At 35.3% G+C, this 16,485-nt stretch overlaps 1 protein-coding gene and 1 long non-coding RNA gene across 5 annotated transcripts in view; one reads left to right on the top strand and one right to left on the bottom strand.

The window, feature by feature from the left end:
• Positions 1–16,485, bottom strand: part of LOC136028525 (PDZ domain-containing RING finger protein 4-like) — a 126,962-nt gene that overhangs the window by 14,687 nt on the left and 95,790 nt on the right. The window lies entirely within an intron of this gene.
• The window catches only part of LOC136028545 (uncharacterized), a 50,159-nt gene that overhangs the window by 10,110 nt on the left and 23,564 nt on the right, over positions 1–16,485 (top strand). The window lies entirely within an intron of this gene.

The raw sequence follows: 16,485 nt of genomic DNA, 5'->3' as shown, positions 1-16,485 counted from the left end.
AATGTCTTCTCCACAATGTAGTCCTTAACAGGTAAAACCATAAAAAACAATTCTTGGTAACAAACTGTAAGTAAAGAGCGACTCAGACCAACAGTAACCAAAATACAAAATAAAGGAATTTGATCAATACATCCAAAGAATTGGGTTTTTACACTGATTAAATAAAAAAAGTTTTTTTTTCAACTGAAAGTAAGGAGCAACATTAAAACTTAAAATGAAAAGAAAATATTGAGTACATGAGGGCGTTCACCCCCCTCGTCAATACCTCGCTCTTTACGCTTAAGTTCGACTTTTGTTCCAATTCTTTAAGAATGATCCCTGAATCACAAAGTCCGTTTAATTAGAATAAATAGCTCTTTTGAAAGTACTAAAAAAAGACTTCATCGTAAATGGCAAGCAATTGACGAGGGGGCAAACCCCCCCATATACGTAATAATTCCTGTAAGTTTTAAGTTTTAATGTCGCTCCTTACTTTCAGCTGAAAAAAAACTTGTTTTTTATTTCATTTCTGATCATTTTTCAAATAATGCTGGGAAATCCGGCGCATCCTTCATTGAAAATCCTTCCCTATGAAAAAATCCTCCATGGAAATATGCTCTTACGTAGGCCTAACCCCCACTAATTCACCATTGAAACATCTGTATATTTCGCAATAACCTATACTATATGTAAAAAATGGGCAAAGTATCTAAAATTTTTGACTGGGTGACCTTGGGGAAAAATGAGAGTAGCGGGGGCCTAGTTGCCCTCCACTTTTTCGGTCGCTTAGATAGGCACTAGAAATTTTAATTTCCGTTAAATTGAGCCCTCTGACGATATTCTAGGACCAATGAGTTGATACGATTACCCCTGGAAAAAAATAAAATAAACACGCATCGGTGATCTTTCTTCTGGCAAAAATACAAAATCCCACATTTTTGCAAATAGGAGCTTTAAACTTCTATATTAGGGTTCTCTGAAACGTTGAATCTGACTGTGTGATCTTCCTTAAGATTCTATGACTCTTAGGAGGTATTGGAGAACTCTATTGTAGAGGTAACAAGGTTCCATCTGCAAAAAAATATGGAATTCGGTGATTTTTGATAGAAGAAAGATCACGCATGTGCCTTTATTTGTTTATTTACTTTTAAGGGTGATCGCGTCGAACCAATAGTCCAAGAAGATCGGGAGTGCTCTCAAATGGAAACTAAAAGTTCTAGGGCCCTTTTTAAGTGACCAAAAAGATTGGAGGACAACAGACCCCCCCCACCCCAAGTCCCATTTTCACGAAAGATATTTAATCAAAATTTTGAGATAGCCATTTGATTCAGGACAATTGAAATGTCCAATAGTTGTGCCTTTAGGTACGACATGTTTTTCATATCCCTGGGGAAAGGGTTGCAAGTTAGGCAATTTACACGTTGTTTAAACATAGTATTTGTTATTGGGGAATATATAGAATTTTTTGGAGAGATTTTCAGAAGAAAAATTTTCGTGGAGGGAGGAGGGGAAGGAATTTCTGGCAAAACTTCAAAAACAATCAGAAATGAAATTTAAAAAAAAAAGTTTTTTTTTCAAATGAAATAAGATTTTCCGGAGGAATTTTCAGCGAGGAGGGAATGGTTCAGCAGGATTTTGCACAGTGACAAATTTCTGCGGGAGTAATTCTATGTAAGGAAGAGATTTTACAAGATTTTCCACGGAGGGGGAGTCAGATTTCCCGACTTAATTTGAAAAACAATCAGAAATTAGATTTTTAAAAATCAGCTTAAAGCAAGAAGCTTTAATTGGAATAGGAAGCTTTTTTAGAGCCCTGAAAACTTTAGCATAACGATCGAAGGATTAAGGAGGGAGCACCCCCCTCATATACGGAATAATTTTTGCGTTTTTTTTTTAACTTTTTTTCAATCAATCTTCTTAAAAATGATCTAAAATCACTAAAGTGTTTCTTAAGTAATGTCTTTATGGAACTTTGAGACCAAAATTTATTGTTTCTTGGTATGTTCCTATTAGGGAAGGGGGAAGCATAATTCCTGTTATTTCACAGGATGTTCTTACTAGGGAATCCCCCCCCCAAGATAAACAACTACATTTAAAAGTTAAAAAACCTTTCCCGTGAAAAGTATAAGGCGGAAATGAAGCTTAAAGCATGAAGTTGCTTATAGTTGACGTCAATCTTCAATAGAACAGAAATTACTACGAAGGGAGAAATGAACCAAGAAGAAACATAAATTAATGTAAACAATGAGGTAAAAACCAAACAGAAATGAAGATAAAGAATGATGTCCTTGCATCCCCTTTAACCTCTCAAAGGGCTAAAGCATCATTTCAGCTTAACTAAACGCTGAATTGCTTGATATTTTTCCGATCCTACAAACATTTATTCATTCTTGGTCTCTTCTTTATATTATAATGATAATAATACAAAAAAAACTTTCTAAATAAAACGACACTAGCCTTTTGGGAGCTTTGACAGTAGAGCCATGCGACAATGGTTTCCAACAAATTAAAAGGCTGTGTGGTTCACTCACTTCCACATATCCTACATCACCTCCTCAACTTTAAAATTTAGGCTGCTTATGCCTTGAACGTGTCTTTGTTCGTGGATCACTTGAGAACACACTAAGTGCGTTTAAAGCAGATTCAGATTGATTTAAATTCTTTCATTTTTTCTGTGTATTTCAAGTAAATTAAGGGCTTATTTATAAATTAAATAAGGATCAGTCGATCCACTAATGCAATTTGTAACCGAAACAGTCTTAATATCTACTGAGATACTAAAATATATTAACCGTAATAGATTCGGCGACAATGATAACCAAATCTGTGAAACCCAATTTTTTGCAGTTTCAATAGATATTAAGGCTGTTTTGGTTACAAATTACGTTTTTGGCTGAATCAGTCATAATCAGGATTCTATATGGTCTTTATACATGACAATATTAGCTACGGATCGATGGGAAACTACATTGTAGCTATATATAAATTCAATATTTAATTGGTATTTTGACTAGGTTAGTTTAGGTTACGTATTTAATATAACGTGGTCTAGACGGCCCCCTTCCATAATTCTTTGATGTAGTTTTCATAGTATTGTTAATAGAGTATTATATCTTCATCATATTTTGTTTTATTTCATTAGCATTCACCAAACTTCACTTCTCGACAGAACTTGAGCGTGGTGGCTATAAGACACAAGTACTATAATCAGAGTTGGCATAAGTTAGCATTAAACGTGAAAAAGATTCAAAATCCCAACATAGTCGACATATAAGCAGGAAGTTGTAAATTAAAAATGGAAAACAACCGTGTGTGAAAATGTGATCTTCGCCGTCGAGACTCCAGTCTAAAGTTGTTGTATCAGGTTTTCATGAATAAGGTAGAAATGGAACTTAACGAATATTGTCAACAAAACAGAACCGGAACAGCCAGAAATCGAGTCTTCCTTGGAGATCGTTCTCTTTTCACATCTATTCACCACTATACCTTCACCTTTCGCCACAGCGAGTTACCTTCCACCATGGTCCACCACGGAGAGCTACGTTCCACCATGTAATTCCACTTTTCTCCCGCTTTACTTTACACGAGGCGTCAATCATTATCAAAAGTGGAAAGCCTCTTAGGAGGGACACGAATCTTTTCTAAATCTACGCATGTACGCACTTCGATCTCTTATGTATCAAACAGTTCGTGGTAACGAACTGTAGTAAGGAGCGACCCGGCTCAATAGGAACCGAAACTCTAAAAAACGGAATTTTGATACCAATAGTTACATCAAAAGAATCACATTTTAATGCTGATTTTAAATATATGAGTTTCATCAAGTTTGAACTTACCCATCAAAAGTTAAGAGCCTGAGAAAATTTGCCTTATTTAAGAAAATAGGGGGAAACACCCCCTAAAAGTCATAGAATCTTAACGAAAATCACTCCATCATATTCAGCGTATCAGAGAACCATACAATAGAAGTTTCAAATTCCTATCTAAAAAAAACGTAGAATTTTGTATTTTTTGGGACAAGACAGATCACGAACGCGTGTTTATTTGTTTCTTTTTTTCCCTGGGGTGATCGTATCGACCCAGTGGTCCTAGAACGTCGTGAAAAAGCTCCTTCTAATGGAAATAAAAAATTCTAGTGCCCTTTTGAAGTGACAAAAAAAATTGGAGGGCACCTAGGCCCTCCAATTCCCTCGCTCATTTTTTCCCAAAGTCACAGGATCAAAATTCTGAGATAGCCATTTTATTCAGCATATTCGAAACACCTAATGACTACGTCTTTGGGGACGACTTACTCCCCCACAGTCCCCATGGGAGGGGCTGCAAGCAACAAACTTTGACTGGTGTTTAGTAATGGTTCTTGGGAAGTGTACCAACGCTTTCAGGGGGATCTTTTTGGTTGGGGGAGGGGTTGAGGGGGAGGGCTTATGCGGGGGGGAACTTTCCATGGAGGAAATGGTCATGGGGGAAGGGAATTTCCATCAAGGGGCGCAGGATTTTTAGAAATTAAAAAAAAAACAATGAAAAAAATACAAAAAAGTTTTTTCAACTGAAAGTAAGGAGCAACATTAAAACTTAAAACGAACAGAAATTGTTACGCATATGAGGGGTTCACCTCCTCCTAATACCTCGCTCTTTACACACAAGTAGTTTCATTAATTTCAACTATTCATTCTGCGGCCTTTGTGATTCAAGGGTCATTCCTAAGAAATCGGAACAAAATTTAAGCTTTAGTGTAAAGATCGAGGTATTGACGAGGTGGCGAACCCCCTCATATACATAATAAAAACATACGAGTATAGACGTTCGTTACGTAAGTTAATTCGTAAGTTACGTATATTTTTACTAATAAAAAATTTCGTAAAAAACTAAAAGTTCTTGTTGCCTTTTTTAAGTAACCGAAAAATTGGAGGGTAACTAATTCAGAGACGTTGCACAAATTATTGAGAAGAGAGGCTACTCGAAAATTTCTATGAAAACAAATCTCTGAAACCTTGACCAGCTTCCATTAATATCGAATTCTCCATTTTGATCGAGTTAGCGTAAACTTTAATCAGAATACAACTATTGAGAGGCCACAAACATACGATTCTCGGGACATGAGGGGGAGAAGTGCAGTGGGTTTCAACAATCAAAAATGCCTTATCCATAACATTAGAAAAAATGCATAACGTGCACTCTTTACATTTAGGGAAGGGGACGGGGTCAAACACAGACCCTCTCTCGTATAATAGTATTGTAATTCATATTTACCATAATATTATGATTCAAACATTGTAACTATAACGAATCGCAATCTGTCAATACTGGAATTAGTAATAAGCAAGCAATCCTTACTAAGAATAAATAGTAAAAACAGAAACAAATAACTTCTTTCTCTTTTTTAATACGAATTCTACTACTACTAACCCAGTTTCATACCATTGAAAAATAGGCGTGAAAATCAATTCTAGCCGCCACATTCAATCAGGCAAGAAGAACATTAGGCCTACCCGAAGTTGATTCCTCACTAACACATCTAAAAACCTAAATATAAAAATGGGACACAAATGCTAAAATGTATATCATTACTCTTCCTGTGTGATTGATGATTATTACTTGCAAACATCATAAAAAAACTGAATGAAATAAATTTAATATGTTAATTTTTATTGTTCAATAACATGCAACCTGTATGGTTATTTACCGTGCATTACTACATCCTGTCGATTTGAATTACTTGTGCAAGTATCAATTATTCATGAGGATAAATGAATGCAAGTTAAAAAATGTAAAAAAAATTGAATCTTGGCGTACGGTAAAAGGAAAAAAACGACAAAATTATGGTATCAAAAGCTTTCAAAAATTCCACAGATGAATACCCCCCCCCTTCTTCTTAAAAAATTACATATAACCTCTAATAATAATTTTCAACTTGGCTTAGCCCATCCTCACAAGAGAGTTCCTGGACGGTTCTCACTATAGTTGATCTTTGGTGCCCAGGTCGGTGCTCCTTTGGATCTATGGTTGGGGTACCAGCTAGCTAGTTCCAGTGCCACTTAAAAGCAATAAAATAAATAAGATGATTGCGTATAAGATAAAGCAGCAATAAAAAAAATACTTTTTAGCAAGAATAAAAGTTCAATAGTCGTGACTTTAAATTTTGATCCTTGGAGGGAGGAAACATTAATTAATAAATGTTAATGAACTGACTCTAATAATTTTGGCTAAAATTTACTATAGTTTATAACGCCTTACATGGTTACCAATAATATCGGGTTTACGGTAAAAATGGAGAGAAGCTAATTTGTAAATCAATTTGCTTTTAAAACGGATGTAGGATCCGGAGTATCTTGACCTCACAAGATCATAAAAGATCACACTTTACCTGAGACGTGTCTTAGCTCAGCATTAAAAAAAAAGCTAAAACAATTTATTCTTTTATATTACTGTCATTTTACATACTTTCCTTCAAAGACCACAGATTAACCAAGACGTGACTTAGCTTAGTTTCTGTTACTTCAGTGAATTTTGTTATATTGAACTATTTTTAATATGATTATAGCATTAAGTCCAGAAGTGACGACTGACTACGTACTTTAACGTCGGGAGAACCGGAAATATTGGTTAGAAGACTTTATCCCAAGACGTGAATATTTTGACAGAGGCTGGAGTAGGTTTCTAGTGTAATTAACTAGTTGCTTCACAGCATACATGGGTCGTTAATTTATTTCTTTCCAAGCTCAACAGAGGCACTTGATTAATTTTGTGTTTCAAACGCTGACGAATGGGTGTCAGTTTCTAAATCTGTTGCATTTTATTATTCTTGTCATGTAGATTGTCACTATTGATATATATGCATTCACGGCTTCCGGACCGCTAAAACAGTGAAAGAGTCAATAAAACTGGCCTTTTGAAATACTATCAGTCAAGTACCGCAGGATTGTTAGCCTTCCAGAAGATTTAACTTCGTGGATACATTCTTTGTCAATAGGTCAAACTTAAAATGGGTAAAGCCATTTATGCTGGATAGAAAAAACTATGGACCACGCCGTCGTATCGGTACAATTGGTCCTAAAACCCCAAGGAATAATCACAAACAAATTCCTCTCTTTAAGAATACATCAATAAAATATACTTTATTTCAGGGGGGAGAGAATGGGTTTGGATCACCCAGGGGAAACATTCTGACGACCCTCATCCTCCACAAAGGCTATTTGCACCAGCCAAGCAGAGAGGAGGATGTTATTTGAATTTGTACTCCTCTGTCGGTCACCCCAAGATTTCTACAGCTCTCCCCATTAGTTTCCTGTATGCCCAAAATATTTTGCAAGCGTTTTTCTTTGACTGATTTGTGTATAGGAACTTGCACCGATAATTCATTGGGAAATCCTGAAAAACTAATACTCTTTTTTTTCTCCTTTTTTTGGTCCCGTATGAAAGGAAGAGATCCCATATCTAGATCTCATCAATTAAAAAGAAATATGTAACAGCATATAATTTACATGACAAGGTAATCAGGAGACTAGAAATTATAATTTATGGGAGTAATAAAAGAAGGGTACAGGAACCATTTCCACGGCACAGGGATCCTCTTTATTTCAAGATAACATTTTCTTATGTGGTCTCGAGTCATGATTACAAAAAAAAAAAAAAAAAAAAAGAAAAAAAACTGTAAGAAGTAAGAAGCGTAAAAAAGTAAGAAGCGACATTAAAACTTAAAGGGGACTGCATCCACATTGAAACATTGTATATAAACAGGAAAAGAGAAAAAATACCGTTTAAAATCCAAAGCTCAATTTCAAATGAAACAAAGCTCCTGGTAGCACTAGCTAGCTCCATCCTTCCAAGAAATTTTCTGCCGAGGCTCATTATGGTAAGGTCCCTCACGAGCTTACTGTTTCCAACCTCTTAGCAGATAAGCAAGAAAATGCAATATTTCATGCAACACAGAAAAAGACTGCTGCTTGCTGAGGGGCATTATTCCCCCTCCCCTACCAACGACAATAAAGGCGTATAGAAAAATATTATCAAGGGGCGCAAAAAGATTATATAACAATTTCACTGCGCCATGTGTTTAATTTTGTGAAATATGAAGCAAACCAGTTTAGTTCAATGAAGCTTAAAACAAATTTCAGAATTTTTTTCTCTACAACAAGGTAGGTATCACCCCGCAGCATCCTTAATCAGACTAAGTTTAAATGAATAGATGTGATATATTAACTCTTACCCCCCCCTATTCTCATTTCTATGTTTGTCCTGAGGCTCATGGAGAGTTAGACATTTTTGCACTAAAAAAAAAAAACCTTTGGACATCCCCCCTCCCTTCAAAATGACACGTCCCCTAAAAAATAGCTGACGCGGAATTATACATCACTACACATAATTTTATGCAAAATCAGCATTAATAACAACTTCGTCTTCTATGGGTTAAAATCGTAGTTTGATGCTAAAAAATGGCAAAAAACGCCAGTTTTCCACGGCACAATCTTTTTAGTCACTTAAGGACACTAGAACTCTTAATTTTGGTCCGAATAAGTCTTCTCCCGATCTTCTACGACCCCTGGTTCGGTATGATCACCCTTTGGAAAAAAACAAAACAAATAAAAACGCATTCGTGATCTTTCTTCTGGTAAAAAAAAATACAAAATTCCAGATCATTGTAGGTAGGAGCTTGGCATCTATATAAAAAGGTTCTCTGATATGCTAAATCTATTGACTGGATTTTTATTAAAATCCCTTGAATTTAGAGGGTGCTGCCTCCCTTTTTCGAAAGGCAGGCAAATTTTTTCAGACTCGTAGCTTCTGGTGGATAACATCCAACTTAATGAATTTTCTTAATTTAGAATCAGCATGAAAAGTAAATCCTTTTGATGGAGTAATTATTCCAAATTTTCTTTTTTTAGAGTTTCGGTCCCTATTACTCCTCGTCACTCTTTACATACAGGTCGCTGCCATGAACTGTTTGATACTGGTTCGTGCCAATCATAGCTTTACTCGAGCTTCTTTGATCATCCAAAGTCATATTTAACTCCCTGAAATCAAAATCTTTTAGAAATTACAGTTGACGGTTAAGAGGGTATCTTGTACAAGCCATTCCAGGGTCATTTTATATCCAAGTCCATGCCCATAAAGTTGGATGGCATGCCATGGATGCCCATGACGATAGGGAAGTTACGGGTTAAATTTCCCCATGTCCTGATTGTTTCATTTGTATGCAAATTAATGCTTCACCTAATATAATCCTTTTATAATAATTTTACACGATATGCCCCTTGACTAGATCTTATAGCCTCTGGGCCCAAAAAGGGACAAATCCAGCTCTCTTTCAACACCCGACTTTGTCTTTCAAAGTTAAAAAATCAAATTATAACAAGTAATCCTTCGGAAAGGAAATGGAACGAAAATATTCTTCCAGGAATATTTTCACGATTTTCAAAAAAAAAAAAAAAAAAAAAAAAAAAAACACCTTCAAATTCTACTCATTAACATTTGTCTATTCAAGTTTAAGATGGCACTCTGCCTACAATTCGACTTGGATACTAAGCGTCCAGACGAAAATAAGCAAACACAAGAAACTGAAATGCATGTCTTAGAATTATACATTTATTTTACGATCTTAATGAAAACACCTCCGAGAGGAAACACCTTACATTTGATGAAAGTTCGTTTATGAGCATACTTATTTCCGGAGAAAATCCCATTAACTTCTTATGTTCCTAAAATTTTTGTTCCAAGGTAATACAATTTGAGCCATATTTTTTTCCCTTCAGAACTTGGCAATTCTAAATTAAAGCTAATTCTGTTCCGTAATCAAACAGTTCGTGGTAACGAGCTATAACTAAGGAGTGACTGCGTCTAATAGTAACCGAAACTCTAGAAAACGGAATCTTGATAGAAACCACGAGCCTGATAAGATTCGCATAATTTTCAAGAAAGGGGGGAAAAACCTTCAAAAAGCCAATTGATCTCAATGGAAATCACACCATATTCAGCATGTCCAAGAACTCTGCTGAGAAGTTTCAAACTCCTATCAACAAAAATGTGGAGTTTTTTAGATTTTTGCAAGAAGAAGATCACGGACGCGTGTTTAATTGTTGTTGTTTTTTCCAGAGGTGATCGTAACGAACAAATTGTCCTAGAAGATCGAAAGAGGGCTCATTCTAACAGAAATCAAAGGTTTTAGTGCCCTTTTAAAGCGACTAAAAAGATTGGGGGGGGGGGGGCAAATATCCCCTCTCCAATGCCCCTTTTCCCCAAAGATATACAATCAAAATTTTGTGATAACCTTTTGAGTCAGCATAGTTGAAAGGTCCGACGACTATTGCTTTCCTTGCATGGGTTGAGAAGCGAGAAATATGAATGAATGAAATGTTTGGAAATTTGAATAAGAAGTATCTTTAAAGAGCCTTAAGAGTTTAACTTAAAGATCGAAGATTGAGGAAGGGATCTTCGTATACAGACTAATTTCTGTTTGTTTCCAGTTTTAATATTGCCCCTTACTTTCAGTTGAAAAAAAAATTTCCTTTGTTTATTTACAATTTAGTAATCTAAAACACCTTTCCTTTAAGATTTTTTCGCCCAATATTTACTGCTACATAAACAAAAAACACGATACTCCCAATTGTAAGTAACGAGCGGTTTTAAAACTTAACGCGAGGAGAAATTATCCTACAATTAAGGGGCCACCATACCTTAAGCCCCAATCTTTATGCTGACATCTTCCTATATCTTCAAAAGTAGCTTAGAAAACAACAATCATACCTAATTGATAGCTCCAAAAGTTTAATTAGTCAGTTGTCCGCTTGATACATTTGAATCAAAAAATACATTGCTTAAATTTAATACAATAATATCTTGAAACTTAGTGAAAATAAATTAAGACTTTTCATCAGGCTACTCTAACGCCAGAAAAACCATTGAAAGACCGAGATAAGAAAAAATGTCATGCTTTAAGATCCAAAGCTGCTAGTTTACGGGGTTTCAGCCTTTCAGTTAGGAACCAATGTTTCCATCAGAAGTGGGTCATTGAAATCGTCACCATGTGACAATATTACTCTGACACTGGGAGGTTATATTAACAGCTTTCCGATAGTTCTAAAGCCCTTGGTTTCTTAAACGTCGCTTAGGGGAGGGGTGGGCAAGAGTGGCAGTTGCCTCCTAAATAATTAAAAAAAAAACATTACCAATCATGCAGCTTTAAAACCGGTGCTCGCTTTAAGTGTCAAATTTGCTCTTTACTTCGAGCAGACACTTTTTCTAATTTATCCATGCTCGTTTTTAATATAAGGAAAATGAGAAAAACAGGGGTCCATTACACTTCAAAATATGTTCAATATTAACATTTTTCCAAATATACTGCCATTGAATCTTATCATCAAGTAAAAAGGTGTGCCTAGTTAATCACAAAATTGCAAAAATGTTTTATGCTTCCTATTTCTCCGCGTTTCCTCAGGTCAAATTTTTTTCCTGATATTTATGGTGCTTTTACTTCCAAAAATCTTTCAGTTCAAGATTAGATTTTTCGTTTTAAAACATTCAAAAGTAGAAATGAATATACACTATTCGTCTACAAATAAAATAGAAATGGAATCATTGAGAATATAGAAGGTAGATATACAGTGAATATAATTTCCTGGACGAAAAAGAAATCATTGAAAAAAATAGGACTTTCTCCTTTTTATAATAATATCTGTACTATAACTAGATAGGTCAGATTTGCTGTAGTTTGGTCACGGGATTTGGTAGACGGGGATCTGCTCCAGGAATCATTTAATTGTTTTAATTTTTATTTCCAGTATTTAATTGAAACTCCAATACAGCTCCAATTCTCCTATTTGTAATTGGAACGTCTAATAGGCGCTGATAACATCCTATTCCTTAGGTTTCGTATTCACATACTATTCAAGAAATGTTGAACTGCCTCTATTTATATTACCATGCCGACTTCTTGATATTTTCACGTTTCTAATTATTTCTTTTAACCAGCTGCAAAAAAAGAACTGACGTAAATGTGCTAAGAATCTCGACTGAAATTAGTTGCACTTCAAGCAACGACAGCGCTACTTGTGGGACATAATTTTTGCATGGGCATGGTGTACAAATTGTCTGCTGAGAATAGAATAAAGTAAATTAGAAAAAAATTGTAACATTTTTCTCACAATTTAGGAATTTTGTGCGCACGTATAAGTGGTACCATCACATTCTCTTTTTTTCAGTTTTATCATGCAGTACTAGGAGATCAAGCTTCGCTTGTAAAGAGAATTATAGAAACAAAAACCATATTTAGAGAAACCCCACCTCTGGAAAGGTATACTTCCATACCCTGATGTGTAATTTTTATTGATTTCATTTTTTTTATCTAAACAAAGATTCAAAGGGGAAAGCAATTTTCAAAATCAAGAAGTCAATTTTTCCCTTCCAATTGGCAACCCTGGCAATTTTAACTAATTTAAGGTTTCTCCCGCAATGATGCCAAGAATTGTTCAAATTTTCTGGATATTCTTTGTCAAACAATGCCCAACGGGTAAGTTAATAATTCTAACTTTATTTTTCGAATAGTTTCAAATTAGAAATACGGTCGCTATTTAAATGTGGGGAATATGTCATAATACAATGTTACACAATCTGTGATAGCCTTATTCTTTGACTTTTTGTTTTGGCTCTATGTGGCTCGCTAATATTAATGCTATTTATTAATATAATTCGGCGAAACCACAACCAAGTCAATTTAAAAAAACACCATAAACAATATTTCAATAAATCACGTGTATTAAAAGTTTAGCACAACAAATTAAGTCATAGAATCAAAATCCATTCAAAATTATATGCAACTGAATAGCGCGGCACCCGGGTAAGAACATCGCTTGGTTCAACTACGATATAGGAGTTTGGGGTTGGGAGAAGTGGGGGGGGGTATGTACTGCAGCATTAATGGCGAATCTGGCTCAAAATCCAAAAAAGTCACTTAATTTTCAGCTGGTGGGATTTTTCAAGGGGAAAATTTCCATGGGGAGGAATCCAGACTTCCCAGCATTGTCTAAAAAAAACTATTAATAGAAAAAGACCAATCTTTTTCTATGATAATACCACGGAAAGATTTTTTTTAAGAGAGGATGCAAGAAAGAAATCTTGTAGGAAAAGCACTTGTACTGATATTTATGACTGTTTAATGTGTGTTTATGGTTTATTATGTATTGCGTAATGTTTTTAATTCAACCAAGTCAAGTAGAATATTTGTTAAATAGTTTCTTTTCTTCGCTACCACTTTAATAGCACCCCCCTCAAACTCTCCCCCCAAAATACAATAGCTACATCCCTGGCTTCTTACAATCTTGACTCAAGCGTTTTGGCCTTATGTCGGCTAACACTGTTGCTTCGTGGCACAAAATAGTTGCGACTGACCCTTTGCTGTGGCGGACTTTATTTTGTTACCAAAATAAGACGCGGGATCTTCAAATTTCCGTTATAAAGACCAGTCTGCTGATGGTCTATTACACCTGTTTAAGCAGCACCAATTTAAGCACCAAGATGCTTCCTCGATTCTTGGCTATTATTTTCAGGAAAAATACAACATTTCATTTTTTTGTGATACAGACTTGAAACCTCCACATTGTGGTTTTCAGATAAGTTACGTTTATTGGGTTAATATATAAGACCACCATCCTTAATACAAGCCACCTTCTTTGAATCATAAATCCTTAAAACCCAACTAAGTGCGAATAAAACGCAAAGTGTTAAATGTGTAGCCTACTAAGTTTGGTTTCATTTCTGACTTATATATTGCAATATTAGCATCAGATGTGCAACAGGCGAGGTAAGAAACCATTGAATACCAACTTTGGCAAAAAGAAATATAATGTGTGAAAGGTTTACTTAAAGGGTTTTGTTTAAGAGTCACTCTGCAATCTTACTGGCTTTTTGATGATTGGCCTTTAATCATTTAGGACCATTCCGTAAATAATCCTGAATGATCTTGAGTCAACTTTGACACGACGTGATTATGTAAGTAAAGTTGGAATTTTAACTTTCATACTGTGTCTTTTGTCCTTAGTGTTTGTCCACGGCAAGTGCCAAAATCCTTAAATGTCAATTGGGAGAAATTAAATATCATTTGTGAAAGGCTTAACCTATTTAAAGGTTTGTGATTCTGAACCTGTATGTCAAGTTTTTAGTCAAGTTTGACTCAAGTTTTTCAACCATCAAGCTCAGAAACTATTTAATAGAAATTTTAGTGACTATCAAATGCCACTTGAAAAATAAATATTTAATACGCTCTGATTTAGTATATTCGTACTGCAAGCTTTATCATTTTCAACGACTGATGTCTAACCATATAGCACTAAACCACACATAACACCTGATTAACCACGATCAACAAGATCTATATATCAGTAGAAACTAGGGGTGTTATAGGGGGCAAGAGACCATGGAGCTAAATTATGGATCCTCCAATTACTGTCCCCTCCCCATCCTCGCGTTCCATAAATTTCTATAAGGAGTGACATGTGGCCTTTTGTGAAATATGTGCTTAATCTGTTTTGAACTTGGAGATCTATAGTGCAATATAAAGCCTCAAAGTTCAAAGCAAGTCAGTCAGTCAGTTAGCTAACGTATCTTTACAAGTCATTTTTTTGTGAATATCAAATTCAATTTCTGAAATATGTACTTAGTACTTTGATTTAAGAGAGTCATACTGCGATTGTGAGATTTTGTTATTGACAGAAAATTGCATCATTAAGAATATTATCCCAAGATCCCTGGATGATTCTGAGTCAAGATAGTATCTGTGAAATCTCTTTTTATATGTACTATTTGCATTATTTGGGGCCTTTACACCTTGGACTGCACAATTCGTATGGACCCCGGATGCAGTTTTAAACCATATTTCGACTGTTTTGATTAAGTTGGCGATCTTGATATCTGGACCATATGTCATGCGGTGTTTGAACGGGGGAAGTACCCAGGGACACAGATTCTTATTTCAAGAAGTTATTGTTTTTTTTCCTGAAAACCTGGCCAGCATTTTGACCATATAATTAAAACATAAATACTGATTAGACAATATGAAAAAAGAATATTCAAAAAATATATCGTTCTCAGTAGGCTAACGTCGAAATTAAGAACATATCAGCATGACAACACTAATAGAAAAACTAAAACCGATATATACTACGCATCAATTTGACATTATAAAGATTTTGGAAACAATCATGGCTAACTTCAGAGCCGTATCCAACATTTTTTTCGAGGGGGGAGGGAGTTACAAAAGGATTTTTTTTCGGGGGCGGATGGGGGATTATAAAAATTCTTTATAAAAACTCATCAAACATTTGTTAATATTCATTATTGTTTTTTTTTTATGAGTCGGACAAAAATTTCCGGGGGGATAGTTCAAACCCCCTACTGCCATGAAAACTGCCTAAATGCCATGAAACGTTGAAAAATCGTATTAGCAAAGAACTAAAATTATTGAAGTTATCGCTTTTTATGCGATATCATCAAACTAATGGTATTCGGGGTGGAGCATACTACTGACACTCTGGATCAAATAAATAATTTGTAAAGCCGGTAAAAGCTTTGAATTTCGAGATGACTGTTTTTACATACCACAGTGATATACAAAACTTGTTCCTTGAAGTTCACGACATTCCATACTTTAAACTAAATATCACAAACACAAAAAAGTTCTTTAGCTCCACAGGGAGAAAACAAAAGTAGAATATTAAAGGAAAAACAACGATGGGTTATCACTCTGGGCAGGACAACGGAGAGCTGACTCTACTCTAAGCCATGAAGCAGCAGGGGGTAGAAAGAAGACATAGCCCTTTGTAATAGCACTTTGTAATAGTACTAGTTTGCAGTTTCATCCTTTTCTGTTCTCTTTTATTGAAAACCCTTTTTTCGGTTCGGTCTTTTACTTATACCCTACGATACCTCCATTTGAGCTAATTTATCCCCAAGATCGCTGTTTTTATCAGCCAAGACCTGTTGCAACATTGGGGACAGAACTTCGACCTATGCAAGGTACGACATTAGTTCTTTTCCAAAATTAAATAAAAGAAACTACGGTTTTTTCAACTGTAAGCAAGGAGCAACGTTAAAACTTAAAACCAAAATAAATTAATCCGTACATAAGGGCTACCCTTCCTCCTCTCTCTCACGTTAAGGTTTTTTTTAACTCCGTGAAGCTACTTTAATAGCTTCTTATTCCGATTCAACGGCCATAAATCCCGTAGCATTTCTTAAAGAAGAGGGACAAAGAGTCAAATTTTAGTGTTAAGAGCGAGGGGTTGAGGAGGTGGCAGCCCCCCTCATAGACAGAATACTTTCTGTCTGTTTCAAGTTTTAATGTTGATCCTTACTTTCAGTTAAAAAAAAATCCTTTTTGTTTAATTTCTGATCGTTTTTCAAATCACGTCGATGCCAAACCAAGATATGATGTTGGCTACTAGCGTCACAAACCCCCGATTTTTCGAAATTAAATTGTATATATAATAATTGTAAATTGATTGGTAGCGTCCCAATTTT

Source organism: Artemia franciscana, chromosome 1 (assembly GCF_032884065.1).
Source record: "Artemia franciscana chromosome 1, ASM3288406v1, whole genome shotgun sequence".
NCBI classification, from domain to species: Eukaryota; Metazoa; Arthropoda; class Branchiopoda; order Anostraca; family Artemiidae; genus Artemia; species Artemia franciscana.
This window is presented reverse-complemented; position numbering and strand designations above follow the sequence as displayed.